The sequence below is a fragment of the Macrobrachium rosenbergii genome, chromosome 51 (assembly GCF_040412425.1).
Source record: "Macrobrachium rosenbergii isolate ZJJX-2024 chromosome 51, ASM4041242v1, whole genome shotgun sequence".
NCBI classification, from domain to species: Eukaryota; Metazoa; Arthropoda; class Malacostraca; order Decapoda; family Palaemonidae; genus Macrobrachium; species Macrobrachium rosenbergii.
Window position 1 is genome coordinate 4,406,113 of NC_089791.1, and position 18,289 is coordinate 4,424,401.

The 18,289-nt window shown below is 35.7% G+C and overlaps 1 protein-coding gene across 4 annotated transcripts in view; it reads left to right on the forward strand.

Annotated features, from left to right (window-relative positions):
• Nucleotides 1-1,024: 1,024 nt before the first annotated feature.
• The window catches only part of LOC136833121 (sodium channel protein 1 brain-like), a 564,124-nt gene continuing 546,859 nt past the window's right edge, over nucleotides 1,025-18,289 (forward strand). For 3 of the 4 annotated variants that reach the window (XM_067094770.1, XM_067094772.1, XM_067094774.1), the window contains exon 1: nucleotides 1,025-1,314. The gene's annotated coding sequence lies outside the window, so the exon portion shown is untranslated. The remainder of the gene's footprint in view (nucleotides 1,315-18,289) is intronic. The other variant, XM_067094773.1, reaches the window with a different exon arrangement.

The window sequence follows — 18,289 nt, forward strand, 5'->3', positions numbered from 1 at the left end:
GTTTAGTGGGACAATAGAAGATTATCACTTCTTTCAACAAATCGATTTATTTAAGCTCACATTTCGGGTCTTTTTCCATTGCCATGCATACTCAGAGGTCCCCATCGGGGATGTAAACCATTGGCCCATGAAGTCTGTATCTCGGTCAGTTCCTCAAACGTGTCATAAAATGATGATAATGGAGACAAGAACTCATATTCAGTTTGCCAGGATACTAGTGAACTGGTGTACTTTTCAAAGTTTTGCATAAAATTTTTAAATAGTTAAATGAAGCAGAAGCATTTGCATAACATTACTAGAACGTAACTGTTGCATCTCCGATCTTAAGTTTTAAAGATTAATTTTGCTTTAAAAATTAGGGGAAGTAGAAGGATTTCCTCTCCTTTATAGATTAGTTGATACTTCTTGGAGTTAACCTATTTTGCGGGTATATGTTCACAATGATTCGCTACCCTATGTTATCTTGATGGCGGATTGTCTTTTTTATTTATAACCTAAGGGCAGGAATTCTCTGACGGTTTAGGTAAAAGAAGTCTTCAGCTTCTCTCGGACCCCCTTATACTGAGGTGACGTGTTATAAGCACTAGGAAGGAAGGGGAGTGTCAAGAAGCAAGAACGAAAATGTGGGAGCTTGGGACGTGAGGAGTAGAGGGTGTAAGCGGAACTCATACTGTCTGTTGACAGAACGTGGACGTTACCGTGACTTAAAATGTAAGGTAAACAGGGCGAGGTAGATCGCGTGAGGGGTTTACTGTGCCGGTATTGGATTGCGGACACTACAGGCCGTGGTGGGTGCTAGCTGTAACCTCCGCTGCCTGCCCCCTTTACACGCACATACATACACACAGACGCTTAGCACGCATGTACATACACACATATTCACAGAGAGAGAGAGAGAGAGAGAGGGAGAGAGAGAGAGAGAGAGAGAGAGAGAGAGAGAGAGAAGAGAGAGAGAGAGAGAGAGAGAGAGAGAGAGAGAGAGAGAGAGAGATTGGGTGGGTTAGTGTCAGTAGGATGTGGGTGAGGAGGGTTTGTGCTGGCGGAGGAGGAGGTAACAGGAGGTGGGGGCGGCAGGGGTCTGTTGCTGCACCTCGACCGACCTGCCTTCGTAGTTCGTGGCAGCCGCTACACCAGGGTGGCTGGTTGGCAGCACTCGTTGGCAACCCAGCGAATTACCTCCTGCCACTGCTAGTTGGCAACCCTACAACTGCCTCCTGGAACTATCTGCTTTAGTTAGTGGCAACCTGGCTACATAGTTGGTTGGCTCTGGTGCCCGTCCGGAATCCTTAGGACGAGGGGCTCTCACAACGCCAGGTATCGGTGGTGTCAAGACGCGGTTACCGTAGTGTCGAGTCGCTTAGTGTGTATCTGGTGTTCTCGTTAGTTACAAGTCGTTGGCAACTTCGAGTGCCAGGAGCTTGAGACACTCTCAAGTTCTTCGGCGGAGCACTAGTTAAAATTCCTGCGACTGATACCCGATGGAAGCCCAGAAAAAAGTGAATGTTAATTTGACTCCCACATGATGGTTTTGTCTTTCACATAGAAAATCATTGATGAGGTAGACTTATCGCTGTTCGAACAGATGCAAGAAAGACAAGATCATTATTTGTTTATAAATGCACCGAATTGTGATTAAACTCTAGACTGACGTGAAATACAATTGTGTTAATGCGTGATTACTGCTTATCAGTGAGGAAATTAACTTATTATAGAGTGCCACTCATGATTGGAATACTTCCCTGGCCCCTCTTGGCACTAAAAGACTCGGAAAAGTGAAATGTTGCCTCGGGGTTAAAATATTTTGGATTATCTCGACCACTCTCATGACTTTGTGTGACAATGACGAAAATCATTTGATGATTTATTTTTTATCCTCTTTTTCCTCTTCTACTAAAGTTATTGTACTTGTAAATTTGTTAACGTAATATCTTACATTACTCTTACAAACATACATACATATAGATAGATATCTGTGTGTATGTGCTGTTTGTGTGCTAAAAGCTACTTAATAATCAACACTTGTCACCTACCACACCCATGTCCCCAAAAATTTTTCCATCACTGTTCATTGCGGTTATTCTTCGTTTATTTGAATTTAAGGCTTTTTTTCTTACTTTAATAGCTGCTGATCCTACTTTAATTTCTGTCAAACGGTGATATATTGTTTTCCACATTTAATGGCATCCATTGTTTTATATCATTATTTTTCATCAGTTCTTGCCTATTTTTCAAGCTTTATCATATTCTTGGTGCAAATCTCTCTCTCTCTCTCTCTCTCTCTCTCTCTCTCTCTCTCTCTCTCTCTCACACACACACACACACACACACACACACATGCACACAAACACACACACATACACATATATTAACCTTTTAACACAACTAATTAACCTTTACTCATTCCCTTTCCCCTGCTTTGCCTCTCTACGTTTCGACATTGTGTGTATGGTGCCACTTTTGAAGCATTTAGCTATACATCCTGTAAAATAAGTTTAGGAATAATCCTACTCCACTTTTAAAGTGTGGACAAGTCTGGCAATTAATACATAATTATTAGGTTTCGAAAACTCTGGTTCATCGTGTTATCACTCCCAAACACACATAATTAAGGGTTTTTATTTCGCTCCTAAGCAACTTTGCTTGTTAATTGTTGTTGAAATTCAACAGTTCGGTTTTTCTGAGCGGTTTTTGTCATCCATTTTGAAGTTCTTATTTTCCTCTGTACACTTTTCCAAACCAAAATCTTGCAAGGTCTTCTCTCAATATTATTGCGGTTGTACACATGTCGCTCTTCCTTGTAAATTATGCACAGCTTTATCTTTGGCTCTAATAAATTAATGCTTTTAGTGTAATTGGAAATATGTTTTGCTGCGTCCATGATTATCATCTTTTAATTTCTCGTTATGTGAAGCCTCTTAAGCTCATAATTGTTTTCTCAGTCTTGTAGGTGATTTATTTAGTCCAGTGATTATCTTTTCCTGTTAACCTTTGTTCCTGATTAGAATCTTTATTTCATATTTTTCAGTTTATCTGCATAGGTCTTCATATATTACCCTTCTGTGTTTTCTGAAGCTTAGCAATTTTTGTGTAATATATACCATAACATCTAACTATCGTTTTTTTTCTCTGCATTCTTCTTAGATATATATATATATATATATATATATATATATATATATATATATATATATATATATATATATATATATATATATATATATATATATATATATAGTAGATTTTGCACGAGTCATTTTCTGAACTGACCAATCCGTGTACTTTCTGTGGACAGAGACACTCGAAGAAGCATTAGAGCAGAATGATCGGCAGATCGTTTTCAAAAGAGCCTTTTATTTGTAACCTTTCTATTCACAATACAGTTGCTAAATGGGTATACATTTTTCGTTACATTTAAAACTATTTAAATGTAACTTGCATTTTCCTTTTTCACTCAAGAACCTTTCATGAGTTGGTGTAACTGAGATGTTGTTGAGTGCACCTTTGGATTTTGTCCTTTTACTATTCCTTAAGAGCGGGTGTGTTGGTAATTTCGTTGTAGTAATTAACCGGGTTATAAAACTTGGCCCCTTTAAAGTTAGTGCTTACCTCATTACCTAAATCTCATCAGAACATTTTCCTCTGCACCAACCACAAGCCGCGATGTACATCTTAGTCACTGGTTCTCGCTGTCCTGTCCGTTTACATTCTTATTTGGAATGTCACTATGTTCAGAAGTTCTCTCTCTCTCTCTCTCTCTCTCTCTCTCTCTCTCTCTCTCTCTCTCTCTCTCTCTCTTTGGTTGTCGCTATTCTACTGGTTTTTGTATTCTTATCCAGGCTCTTGTCGCCCAAACCTCCTCACCTCTTGAGCTCAACCTCAAAGGCCTTACTTCCAACCCCCTACTTCTCCCCCTTCATCTTCTCCCCAACCCAAACTCGGTTATCTCATCCTTTCCTGAAAATCTCATTTCTACTTCCATAATCCGTTCTTACATTTTCAGCCTCACCCTTCTCTTTTAAGAGTTCATATATCCTGATTTTTCTCTGCTGCTTTCTCCTTCTTATCCATTCCAATTTAGTTCCATTTCTGTATCTCTATATACGTACATACATACATACATACAAACACGCCCATACAATATATATATATATATATATATATATATATATATATATATATATATATATATATATATATATATATATTCATTATATATTCATTTATATATATATATATATATATATATACATATATTTATCAATGTTCATAAACCTGTTGACGACCATTTGGAAGCATTTCTTGATTTTTATTTCCTATATGGTGGCCACCTTCTACCTTTCCAACATGCTGATGTCACCAGTTTAGTAGGTTATTTGCATTTTTATCAGTTTTTTGTTGTATTTTTATTTGTTATCAATTATTATTTTTATTTTATTCATACATACGTGGCTTCTTTAGTTGTAGGTCTTTCGGCCTTTCCTTTTATTTCCCGAAGAGTCTATGGTTGTGGATGTGATATAAACCTTGTGTGTACGCGCGCGCTCGCATGTGCGTGATTTTTCCTCATGTTTTCTGGGGAATTGCTCATATTTTTTTTTCTTTTTTTAACAAAATGCTTGTTATCTACTGTACTTTGGGACGCACCTTTCCTTTTATCAGTTGTTAACATAATGCAGCAGCGTACACGAACCCCGGCGCTCGCTCTTCTTGTCATAGTGATGTTCTTCTTTCATTTGACTCTCTTTTTCTTCGAAATTTTGCTCTCGAGTAAAATTATTAGTTTCGTTGATTAAATACTTCCGACGCTATTTTTTCGATGGGGACGTTGCTTCATTCCTTCGAGATCCCTAAATGTCATTTTCTGAGGTACTAATGGGGTTTTTAACTTGAAATTTCTTATCTTTTTATTATACTACGATTTTCGTTTCTGCTCATTGTTCTTTATTTCACATAATCTTTTATTATGTTCATATTTCAGTTTCTCTTTTCCCTCTCATTATTTAATTTTTTGTGTCACTCGCTCCTCGTGACATGCTGCTTAATTTCCTTCAGCCTGATAACGCCACCTGTTCCCAACCCCACCCCCATTATCCCTCTCTCTCTCTCTCTCTCTCTCTCTCTCTCTCTCTCTCTCTCTCTCTCTCTCTCTCTCTCCATTATTCGCATCTTTTGATATTAATTTTGCTGATTTATTCATCTCTTCATATTGTTAGTTATGATTTAGTCAGATCATCAAAGTGATTCTTTCTTTTTTATCTTATCCTCCAACATATTTTTACAGTTTGTTTGAAATCGGTTAATACATTGCTCCTGAAAGGGCTTGATATCTACTGAAAGGCTGCTTTTAGTTTCTCAACATTTTTGTAGGGAGCTATAATGAGAAATACATTGGCTGGCCAAGCATTTACTTAGATTCACATTTACTGTAGTCACGTGTAGTGCACATAAGTGTATATTCCATTTTTCAATCCTCGTCTTTCTTTCGTAAACCGTTATACATAGATCACATTTGTTCATGTGACGCCAGTATATAAACCAAAGAACCCTTTTTTAGCGGCCCATGTGTTTCTTATTGAAGCCGTTGTTACTACTTCATGTTTTGTTATCATTTCTCGACCTGTTCTTTTCTTCCTGTTTCTCTTCGGTTCGTGAAAAGTTTCGCATCTGTTTCATTTCTCTGTTGCGCTTCATGATTTTTTTTATCTATACTTTAACCGCTATCTTTTGTTACAATACTTTTCTGCACGTTTTTTATGTTTGATTTTCGTAAAGGGGTGACTTCTATTTCTTCCTGTAATATGTTAAATACTTAAGCTTTTAAAATTTTATGTTTACATTGTACATATTTTCGTAACTGTATTTTCCTGTGCTCTCTCTCTCTCTCTCTCTCTCTCTCTCTCTCTCTCTCTCTCTCTCTCTCTCTCTCTCTCTCTCTCGAGGCCACGTCTCCTCCATGTATAGGCACGGCCTCTCTCTTTAATCTTCAGTTTTGCTTACCTCACATACTCATACAAGACGCGCATACGCACACACCTGAAAGAGTAACATCACTCAGAAAGCTAGAACAATGGGCCCGTTCCTCTCTCTCTCTCTCTCTCTCTCGTCCTTCCTTATTATTCTGGTTTACACACCCGGTGTATATCCCTTCATTCTCCCCTGTGCTTAGCAGTAGACACTCGGTGATGGCCCAGATCTATTTTTATCCTGCCGCTTTTGGAAAATTGCGTTCAGCTCTAGTTGGTCTTGTTTATCTTCTCTATTTTGGTTCGTTTATTTTGCACTTGTTTGGACCCGTTTTTTAGTATGCCTTCCCCATTTTTTTAACCATTTATATCGAAGTTCGTTTCTCCTTCTCTCAGCCTCTCTCGGTTTCAGACTGGTTTTGTTTATTAGCTTTTGTTTTCTTTTTACCAAATACACCCAGATGCATCCCTCTCACTCTGATGCACTCTACATTTTGATATTTTTGAAAATTACCTCTCTCTCTCTCTCTCTCTCTCTCTCTCTCTCTCTCTCTCTCTCTCTCTCTCTCTCTCTCTCTCTCTCTCTCTCGCGAATATCGAAGAGGATAGACAGCATGACACATACAGACAGACCTGACCAATCCTTGTCGATCAGTCTCCGGTTATAATGACAAGTGGGACAGTCTCAATATTCTCCGAGTGAAATTGTCCCACGATGGAAAATTTATGGTTTCATGTAAAGTGGTGTGTTGTTTATTTGGACTGTTCTTGATTTCTTCTTCTTCTACGAGAAGATGCGAAGACGGGCTTTTTGTGTGTTTATGTGTCAGTTGTATGGTGCCATTTGGTGCAAAGATAATACTGCACCGTACATTGTTGCATTTGTTGAATTTTCTATTTATAGACTGTGTGAGATAGATAAGAAGAGTGAAAGAGCTCAATGAAAATAAATTTGTAGTTCTTGAAACTCGGTAAGAGAAATTAAAAGAGTTAATAAGATGAACTCTTTTAGTGAACTGGTCCCTAAAGGTGTATTTTTTAATATAGTGTATTTCAAGTGTTTTAACCATAAACTGTAATTATTTTCGTTTGAACTAAAATTCTTTCGCGTAAAATTTATTGAATATGTTTTAATATTTCTTAAATTTTTCATATCTAGTGTTATTTTGAATATGAGTATAAAATTAAGGGAGTTAAATTCAACCTTTTGATGAAGGACGATCTTGCGAATAGCCGTATGGCCACCATCATGACGGCGTGAAGAGTGAAAGTAAATGAATGAGTTGTGGGTGTCAGCAATCTTTCACAAATTGAGAATTTGGCCTCTTCAGACGAAGAGGAAGTGGTAGTAGGAGTGTCAGTCATAATAATAGCAAGAGTAATTAGGATGAAATAACAATGATAATAATGTAAGTTATTTCATTATAGCTTTTGAGTCCTCACAAGAAAAACCCGCTAGAACAACCCATCAATCTTTAACCATTCCCAACCTGTCCAGTTCCCCCCCCCAACCCCCCACCCCACAATGTTTCTTAGTATATCAACCCCGTCCCACTCCTTCATCGACGGAGAAGTTTCTTCCGTGAGGGAAACTGGCTGAGAATAACCACGGGTGTAGTTAAGGCGCGATGCAATCGCAAGGCGTGGAAGAATGTAATTTGATTACCCCTCACATTCGTCTACGTAAGGAAAGCTTTAATAGGTTTTGCGGGATTAAGGTTGGATTTTTTTTTTATTTATTTTTTTTTTTTTACTTTATTTCGTGAAAGTTCCACCTGGTTTACCATTTCAGATTATTCCGGTTGTCTAGTTCAGCACTGCCCAAGTTGCGGATCCCGTCTGCAATTACTTATGAGAGTGTATTGTCGGTTGGGTTTTTTCCTCTTTCCTGGTCTCCGTAGCTTACTCTTCAGTTATTTTATATTAGTTTCACTCATAGGATAGATTTTTAGACTGTGCATACATGCGTATGCTTTAGACATTTTATATACAAGAAAAGACTTACACACACATACGTATATATATATATATATATATATATATATATATATATATATATATATATATATATATATACATAATATATATATATATATATATATATATATATATATATATATATATATATATATATAATGCACAAAAAATCATATGAGATGCACGTGACATAGTATGAGCGAAAACCACAGGATCTTCTGGCTGTTATTTTCCTATGGGCACGCGTATGTTTGTATGTATATGTAGTATTTATATATACATACATACATACGCACACACAGACTATATATATATATATATATATATATATATATATATATATATATATATATATATATATATATATATATATATATAATATATATATATATATATATAATCAATAATACCCATAGGAAAATAACAGTCAGAAGATCCTGTGGCTTTCTGCTCATACTATGTCACGTGCATCTCCTATATTTTTTTTTTTTTTATATTATATATATATATATATATATATATATATATATATATATATATATATATATATATATATATATATATACATATATATATATATATATATATATATATATATATATATATATATATATATATATATATATATACAAATGTGAGTTTATGCTTACAGATGTGTGTATGTTTCATCAACTAATACTCTTTAAATGTTTAGATCGAGCTTCATATGAAAATAAGCGTCTTTATCTTGATTGACTTTCTTTATTCTTTGCATTCATATTTGCATTAGCTTACTTGAGCATGTAAATGCAGTTCTTGTTTTGATTCGTATTTGTCTGTGAGAACTAACAGCTGCATCAATACTGTAGAGGAATCAGTAACAACGACGTTGTTTTCTTTGGCAATGATTTAAATTGTTAACTCGATATCTTTGTGTGTGCGTGTGCTTGAATTTGTAGGTGGATGTGTTTATTTTGCTAGAAGGAGCAGGTTGAGAGCACTATTATCATAGCAAAGAGTAAAATTATGTTGCAGTCTGTCAGTTATGTTAAGACTGTTCAACTCACGTGCTATTAATATAAAAAGCAAAATCTTAACATTACAGTTTTATTCTTGAGTCACTCCATACAGTGGCTGTATAAAGCATAGGAGTTTCACCTCTCCTGTTGATTTGTGGCAGGAAATTCCTGTATGCATACAGAGAATAAGGTCAGAGGTGCATACGCACATACTAACATCTCAGTTTTTGGTCAGAAAAGAATAAGGACTTGGAGGAAAGAAGACGTTAAGTCAGGTTACGTAAAACGGAATGAGGGAAAGACGACAGAGACAGAGAAAGTCGTCTAAAACGAAATCGACTGTGAAAGAAATCGCTAGGAAAGGTCGCGTAACAGTTTGGTCGGTTCCCGAGACGTGGGAGATTATTTAGATGAATCACGGCTCACCACTCGTCAGATAATGTGAAAAGAAGCCGTGGGGCATTTTTCAAATGAGATCTCCCAACACCTAAACAAAGTATCGATTCGTTTTGTCTGATCCGGCGAGGGCTCTTAACACGTTAGGCTTAGAACGACTTAAGAGATCTGGATTACACAGATTCGGATGCAGTTTAAATGAAAGGAAACGTCCGACCTACAGAACTCATTATGACCGGGCATTTTCTTTCAGGGTGTTATTTGTTGATCGTAAATCACTGTTTTTGTATTCATCATCATAAAACTAATACTATATAACTTGTCTGGCGCTAGTAGACTGACATAATGCATACACCTGTAATGATATATGCAACGCCAGCATATGCAATAGCGACTAAAATTTTTCTCCATAAAACTACTGTGCTCACAACCTGGACAATTAAAACAATAATGAAAAATAATGAATGCTGCGTTGAGTATGAGAGACCCAGAATACAGGGTGGCGAAGAGCGCGAGATTATGGAGTTAACAAGCTATTTGTAAACTTTATGACTTGATAATTAGGATCCTCATGAAATGAGGTCACTCCGTTATTGCCTCTAACGTAATCCAATTGTCATTGTAAAGGAAGGAGAATGGAGCCGGAAATCTTGCTGTCGGAGGCGTTTTTTACGTCGTCCCTCTGTGCCTAGTTTAAGTGTGTTGTGGGCGAAGAAGTTAAAAAGTTAGATGTTGGACAAACTTACGATTCCTCATTAATCGGTAGACTCCACGTTTAACCTTGATTTATTCTTCCAGCACCGCAAAAAATTCTTGATATTACAAAACAGTGTCCGCTTATTGTATAATTAGGTAATCAAGTAACATTTTTTAGAACTTCAGTATTTTGTTGTCTCGTTGCCATTGTTCTCTGTAATGTTAGCTAGCTAGCATTTATCTTGAATGAAATGCTGTTAAATTCATTGAGGATATACTTTCCTGCCTAAAGATATCCCATCCTGTCTTTGCTTCTGGTCATCTCTCTATCTAAGGAACATTTTGGAAATAGTTCACTAATCATGGCATTACCCTTGGCTTTTGGAAGTGGTCTAAATCAGTTAATGCAAATTTAATCGCGTTCACCTTCTGGAACATCTCTAGCTTCGTGAACACCTTCAAATTCTACCCAGCAAATAATTATTAGGCTTTTTAGCATTGAGGACACACCAACACATCTTGGAAGGATTACTGATTGGTTTGCGGGATTTTGGTATATGGAGTTCTGATCTGAGCGGCACTTTACTGTCACCGTAATATATAAAGTTCCAATATTTACTCTTGGGAAACTCTTGGTTAGCCTTTCTGTCTGCTGAATAAAATTTAGTTTCTCAGCAATGATCTAGTCCACACATTAAGCTCTTTTTCTCTTTTCTTTATTTATTGGCTCTTATGCATAAAAAATGGAGTTGCTTAACAATATTAAATACACAATGAACGCAATGAATAAACAGTATATATGTATGTATATATATATATATATATATATATATATATATATATATATATATATATATATATATATATATATATATATATATATATATATATATATATATATATACATATATATATATGTATGTATATATATATATATATATATATATATATATATATATATATATATGTGTGTGTGTGTGTGTGTGTGTATAGATATATATATATATATATATATATATATATATATATATATATATATATATATATATATATATATATATATATATATATATATAGATATATATATATATTATATATATATATATACATATATATATATATATATATATATATATATATATATATATATATATATATATATATATGTATATGTATATATTGTATGTATATATATGTGTGTATATATATACACACACACGCACGGCCGTACATAAATGTGCCGTGAGCACTCTCTCGACCTTTTTTTTTTTGAAAAATGAAGTATAAATTCTTTCAAAGCCTACAAGAAATGCTTTAATGGAAAATGAGGAAAATTGTTCATATATCTCCTATTATGCGCGTTTCACTCCTCGAGCTGAAAATATAAAAGAAAGGAAACACGTTTATAGTATTTATGGATACCTTAAAGGCATGGACCAGTATTAAAGTGGACGTAATGTTGGCGTAAGCCAGGAATATATAGTAAGCAGTAGTCAGCTGAGAGCGCAGAACATTTTTCAAACAGGCAATGAACCGTACTTAAAGGGACTACCTACCTACCTACCTGAAACGAATATCAGTACAATGCTTATTGCTCTTTTAAGGGTGTATTTTACCAGTTTAAGTCTACGGATATTTTTTCCCCGTTAATGGAGGGATCCTGATCGACGCAAACAGAATTTTCGAAAATGAATTCACAGCTGTTGGTTTTGGTAATTAAGGATTTTGTAAAGTAGTGTAAGTTTATGCGATCTGACGTGGTAGACAAAATATGAATATTATAAAATCATTAGTTAAAGTGAGCTCATGTTTACAAAAATGAGTGCATCGTTACTCGGGACGCCTGGTAAATAAAATCTGGAGTCCTTCAGACAAAAATGAAATCTTACATTTCAGCGGCTAATGAGTGAATGGGAGGAAAGGTAGAAAATTTCAAAGATTACTTAAATTAGCCCGCGTGATTAACGAGAGCCTTTACATGAAGGATAACACACACAGACACACACACACACACACACACACACATATATATATATATATATATATATATATATATATATATATATATATATATATATATATATATATATATATATATATAGTTTGTGTGTTTACTTATGTGTGCAGAATGGGTTGACGTGTACAATTCAAGGTTCTCCGAGTTTGACTGTATAACTTGTGACTTATGGCTCCAAGAAAATGAAGTGTAGCTCGTAATAATATTTTTAACTAATTAAAAGTATTTCTGAATAATTCAGAAATTAACTGATAATATCAGCTCAGATGGGAACCCATGGTGTTTAACATGACAAAGGGCATATTGAGGAAGAAATGGGGTTTGTGGGTGTGATTTCGTCTTTGTTGTGGAGCAGAGTCCGAAGGTCCACACCGGGTATCTCACTATCTATCATACTTTCGGATCGTCTTAGTGCAGAGTTTCTTGCTGGTAAAAGGCCGGGTTAATCTAAACCAAGAAGCCAAGCAACAGGATGCGATTTTATATGATGTCAGAATATTATCGCTGCTGTAGCAGAATGAAAGCATCTTTCGATCAGTGAACAACTGCTTTGTCTGTGTGGAAGCGTAATTTTTTCCCGTGCCCATAGTCAGTCTTTATCGTCAATAACATTGTTACAGGAAAGTTACTTATAATCCTTTCACCGAGATGCAGAATATGTGTATTTGTATTCCATAGCGTTACCGCACTAAATACCAATAGAAATTCAAATATACATCAGTTAAATACATTTTAGATCCATTTTGACAGAACGATAAGTACCATGGGCAACAGAATCTTCTTTCACGAATTTACTCGGTAAACATTACAGTACTTACGATTTCAAATTCGAATAGCTTCGTATTTCATTTTAACCTTTACCTGTTTGTTAAATGTATCGCCTACTCTTATTAACAAAATACCAAATTGGAAATTATTGAACGACGATAATTATAGTTATAGTTAATTTGATTTTGAACTATATTTGTAGAAAAACTCACTGGTATATAAATGAATACACACACACACACACACACACACACACACACACACACACACATATATATATATATATATATATATATATATATATATATATATATATATATATATATATGTGTGTGTGTGTATATATGTGTGTGTGTGTGTTTTTGTGTGTCTGTATGTATGTATGTGTGTGCTTATGTACTGTGCGTGTGTGTTAGTTTGTAGACAAAGTGACACCCTTCATGCTTCGAGTTATTGAAATTGTTAAAGTATTTTTGGTGGTGTTTTAAATTCCTTTGTTGGAACCGAGTTTCCTTGTATTTTAAGGAAAGTTCTTTCCTCTTAAAACAACAGCAGTTTTCCTTGTCCATAATAGGAAACATATTGTATCAACAAATTCGTTGCCATATCATGTTGTTTATCATCCTGTCAAACAAATGACTCCGTGAAGATATGTAGCCCCAAGGCATGATAAAAAGTTCAGCGCTTCAAATACATCCCCTCTATAAATTTCTTATGTGATATAAAACTACGGGAATTATAGGCTGGAAGGACACTGTGTGATTACGATTTTCAACTTTATATATATTTTTATTCATTTTTGTCTGTCAGCTCGTTAACATTAGATAAGTCTATTCAATGTGTCTAGGTTAGCTGCCACATTTTGAGATTTTGATATCTTGATTTAGTCTTGATATTTTTTTTTATTTATTTTGAACATGGATCTCTATGAAATTTGTGGATTTGAACCAGCTGCCAAATTCCTTCTTTTTAGGACTGTTGACATATTGTTAGGGTTGCTTTATATGGCAAATAGCCTATAGTGCCTCGTGTGAAATTTTGAATTTCCCTTTTGTTTTTGCTGAAGTAACTGCGAATAATTCGGGATGCAGGCTGAGGACTTGTACTGTGTCCCTCACGTTATCAAATTGCTGATAGGGAGACAGAAGTGGTGCAGTGTCCCATCTGGCCTCCACGATCTCTCTCTTCAGAGGCATAATTTGGGTTTCGGTTCCTAAATGTAGTCACACAAGAGCAGCGTTCTGGGTCACCCGATGTGGTTAGAGGTGCACAGTAAACCGAGTTAACTTCATCAGCGAGAATTTGCTGTCGCAAAGCCGGTTCCACCGTCGTTATTAGTATCATATTCGTTTTCAGTTGTTGAGAATCTCTCTCCGTCTGCATTTGTGAGTGTGTGTTGGGTTGTGGGAGTGCACAGTCACCGAATTATAAAACGCCTTTTTAAAATTCCATGTTAAAGAGCTAAAAGAGCCCTAACAAGAGGAAAACAAGTTTGTGGAGTCTTATCGGTTCTCAAGTCGTATTTTCCCTGCACTTGAAAAATTCCGATGGACTCCAGAGAGAGAGAGAGAGAGAGAGAGAGAGAGAGAGAGAGAGAGAGAGAGAATATCAGGCTTTTCTTTTCCATATTCTCACGGTTACCTACTCCATTGCGTGTTTCAAGGAAATAGGGGAAGAATTTATTTTATATTTAACGTTTTGTCTTGTTGATATTCGTTGGTGGATTTAGGTTATATTTCTTAAGGTTTTGTTGGTGTTTTTGGTATCTCTACCCTAAAGTAGTTATACTAGACTTTCATTCGCTTTGGTATTGATGTCATTATCGTAAATGCCAGTGATTGCTGTTGGGTGAAGCACCGTCCCCGAAATTTGCCATAGGCTTGTTGATCATCAGTTAGGTAAACGCAAATCCATGCAATAAGCTCCTTATGCAATTGGAAAAGAAATTATGAGGCATATGATATGTTGCTGTGATTCCATAACGGCAAACTCCCTATTACCATGAAGGACTATCATCTACCTTTGTTAATACTGTCTGTGGGTGTGCGCTTCTGTTCACAGATCTCAAAGGTAGCGTTAGGAAGAAAGGAAAACGAGTAAATTCCCCTCACAGAAAATCATTTGCAGTATGTATGCCGGAAAGGGTGAGATAGTTCTTTTTTTTACTTATTTAGGATTTTCCTGGGTTTTCGAAATCTTACTAAAAATTTAACTCTCTCCAGATTACAGTTTCATAAGACAGTGCAATTTGGGTTCCTTGTGCCTTTAAATTCTGGGTAGCATTGTTTATTTCATGCCTGACCGGGCTGACAGAAAACTGTTATCAGATGGGTTTCTAATCCAAGATGATTGTACTGCGACCATTTTGGAGGAGACAACAAATTGTTCTAGGGGGTTTAAGGCCAAAAAACTTCGTTTATATTTTTTTTAGAAACGTACTTAACTTTTATTCCAAAAATGAAAGCCTAATAGACATGGCCTACAAAATCATGGTTGTGCAGATTAAAGAATATTTTACTGAAGAAATAAACGGGATTAGTAAACTGAAGCTGAAATAACTCGATTAACATATCATGCTAATTTGTTTATGTATACAAACAACGGAAGTTACTTTGAAAACCTTTCTTATAGTGCTCATCCCATCCATATTCCGTACAAAGAGTACTACTTAGAAGTGATGAGGGCGCAATGAAGACTAATGACTGCTGCTAATCTTGAGAAATGACCCGACCTATCCCCACAATGACTTACGTAATGGCCATCAGATTCTACGAAGTTGGACGGAAGACTCACGCTACAGATTTGGGGTCACCGTTGTTATGCCTGCCTGCGGGATGGTCGTTCGATTAGTGTGGCACGGGGCTGCCTCAGGAGAGCGACCAGAGAAGCAGGAAGTTTAGGTATTCAGAGAGAGAGAGTGAAACGTTATAGACAGAATTGATTACATTTACTCTATTCTTGACTAAATGATATTTTAAGTCAGGATCATGCTAGGGTTTTGAAACTGGTAGGAAGATATGATAATAATACGTATGACGGTTAAATTGTCATTATTCGAGGCAAAAAAGTCACCAAACGCAGTCTGGTGCAAGTAGCGATAGGATAGATTAATGTAAAGATTTTTATATTTTTTGTACTTTTTTCTAGGGAAAAGTTAGATTTAGCTTTAGGGTATCTCTCTCAGTTGAATTGCAAAAAAAAAATATCCATAAATACTGTGAAATTAAATGTTTTTGTTGGAAGGACAGCCAGGGAACCTTAATGTAGTTTTTTCCTCAATTTGCACGGGCTTGTTCCTACTGCAAAAGGATGTGTTGGGGCTGCTGCCAGTAATGTTGCATTATAAGGAATCAGAGTTGAAAATAACTAAACCAGGTGACCATTAGGATGCTAGTTTGTGCTTGCGGCGTTGATACTAAGCTTCCATTTTAAAGGCTTACGAAATTTTACCATTACGTTCATTAGTAGAAATGACATCACTACTACTGCTACTACTACTACTGCTACTACTACTACTACTACTACTGATGATGATGATGATGATATTTTGATGAAGAATTTCACGAATTATTTCTGTGGTTTAATGAATTTATATTAGCTATCGAAAATTGCTCTTATTTACCAATTTCTGAGCTATGCACGCTTTTTAACCAAGTAGATATTGGTCGTTATTATAAACGAGAATGAAAAAGATTAGGAAGATTTAGGGAATAATTGACTCTATGTAAGAAATGGGCAACTAAAAGACTAGAAGTATTGGTAGAATCCTATTTAGAAACAGAATGGTAAATTCCTAAAAAGATCGTTGAATCTCGCTCTTTTTTTTTCCTTGTTTTTCTTGAAAAGTAAATGTGAGCTGGACTTCCAATGCTCAACATTAGCATCATAATTATATATTGTAAAATTTGCCATGAAATAAGCTTGGAATGCAGTCACAACGATACTCGGAAACCTGGTCTGTCGAGTAATTTTTTGGTTACTCGAGTTTTGGCATTCTTGACTTCATCGGAACAATTTTGGTAATTTGCTGTAATCGCCTTTATTAGGTAGGATGTGATTTCTACTCTTTGAATTTAGGAATAGCCATATAAGAAGTTAGTATTATGTAACGAACACAAAATTATAAAAAAAAAATAAGAAAAGAACGCTCAGATAAAGATCCAAATACTACTAATTACATTCTTTTAGATAGATTCATTGAGTCTACTGATTTATTTACTCATGTCAGTCTTAGATTTACCTGTTAAAAATAAACGACACTAATCTTTGGACATGTCCAGAGATCATCCGTTTCCTTGTATAAAATATTTAACTTCTGTCGTTAATGAATATATATTACAAAGGCGCTGTGTATAAACCTAATTACGCTCGATATTAGCTCATGTATTTATATCGCTGCAATTGTTAGCAACGCGTACGGTGCACATTCGACAGTAATTGAGCTCTGTTGTTGCCTACCCGATATTGTTAAGCGATGAATGAAACATCAAAGTGTGGCGGTAGTTCATTCATTTATGAATGGAGCTTTGTTCGCTGCCCAGAGGCTTTTATTGTATTTGCTTTGCGGGTGATACTTGTAGAGCACTCCCACTCCAGATTCCCGCGGGACGCAGTGACTGATGAATTGGTGTTTGTTTCAATATTGAACTGCTCCTGGTGGAGGACTCTTGCCGTGTGCTCTTCTTCCAATTAATTATCGTCCATCGGCCTGTATGGCTATATGACGAGCTTTCCTATCTCGAGTATCATTCAGTGCTTATTGCGGTTAGGCAAATTATTTTGGAAGATATTACTGCGAACGTTAATTCAATTATGGTGTAGAAAGACCTTTACATTTTAGGCTCATTGTAGCTTGAATGTTAACTATTATGTTTTGGCTTGTCATGTAGCGCTGCATTTCACATTTTATCATATAAAGAGGATATCAATGCCCTTTGCCCTTTTGAGTTCAAAACATTTAATGAAGTCAATACAATTCCCGAACAAAATTTTCTCCTTCGGTAACAGAGGAGAAAAATATATAGCGCCATTGTATATTTGAAGTTCAGCCAACTCTTCTTTCCCGTTTTCTTATTTCACGCTCTCTAAAATGACATAACCCCATTCAGCCGATTGTCACAAACGCCCAAATGCTGCATGCCAAAGCCAAAGGATTAAAGCGGATAAATTTCGTGATTTCAGGCTTCTCCTAAATAAAGCTTTCCATTTTCAAAATACGGAAAATTTTATATGTAAGTGTCATTGTTCGTATTTTGTCTCCTCGTTTTACTGCCTAAATGAAATATTTAAGTCCCTTGACGTAGTCAGTTTATTGCATTGGTTAAAATGATAGCTGTGAAAACAAATTACTGCCCGAGTACATACACATTATTTTATATATCTTACTCACCAACAACTCCCGTATTCCATTCACATGGCTGTGAATCTAAGGTTTGTGTTTGGACTTTTATGAAATTTAGTGAAAATGTGTAGTT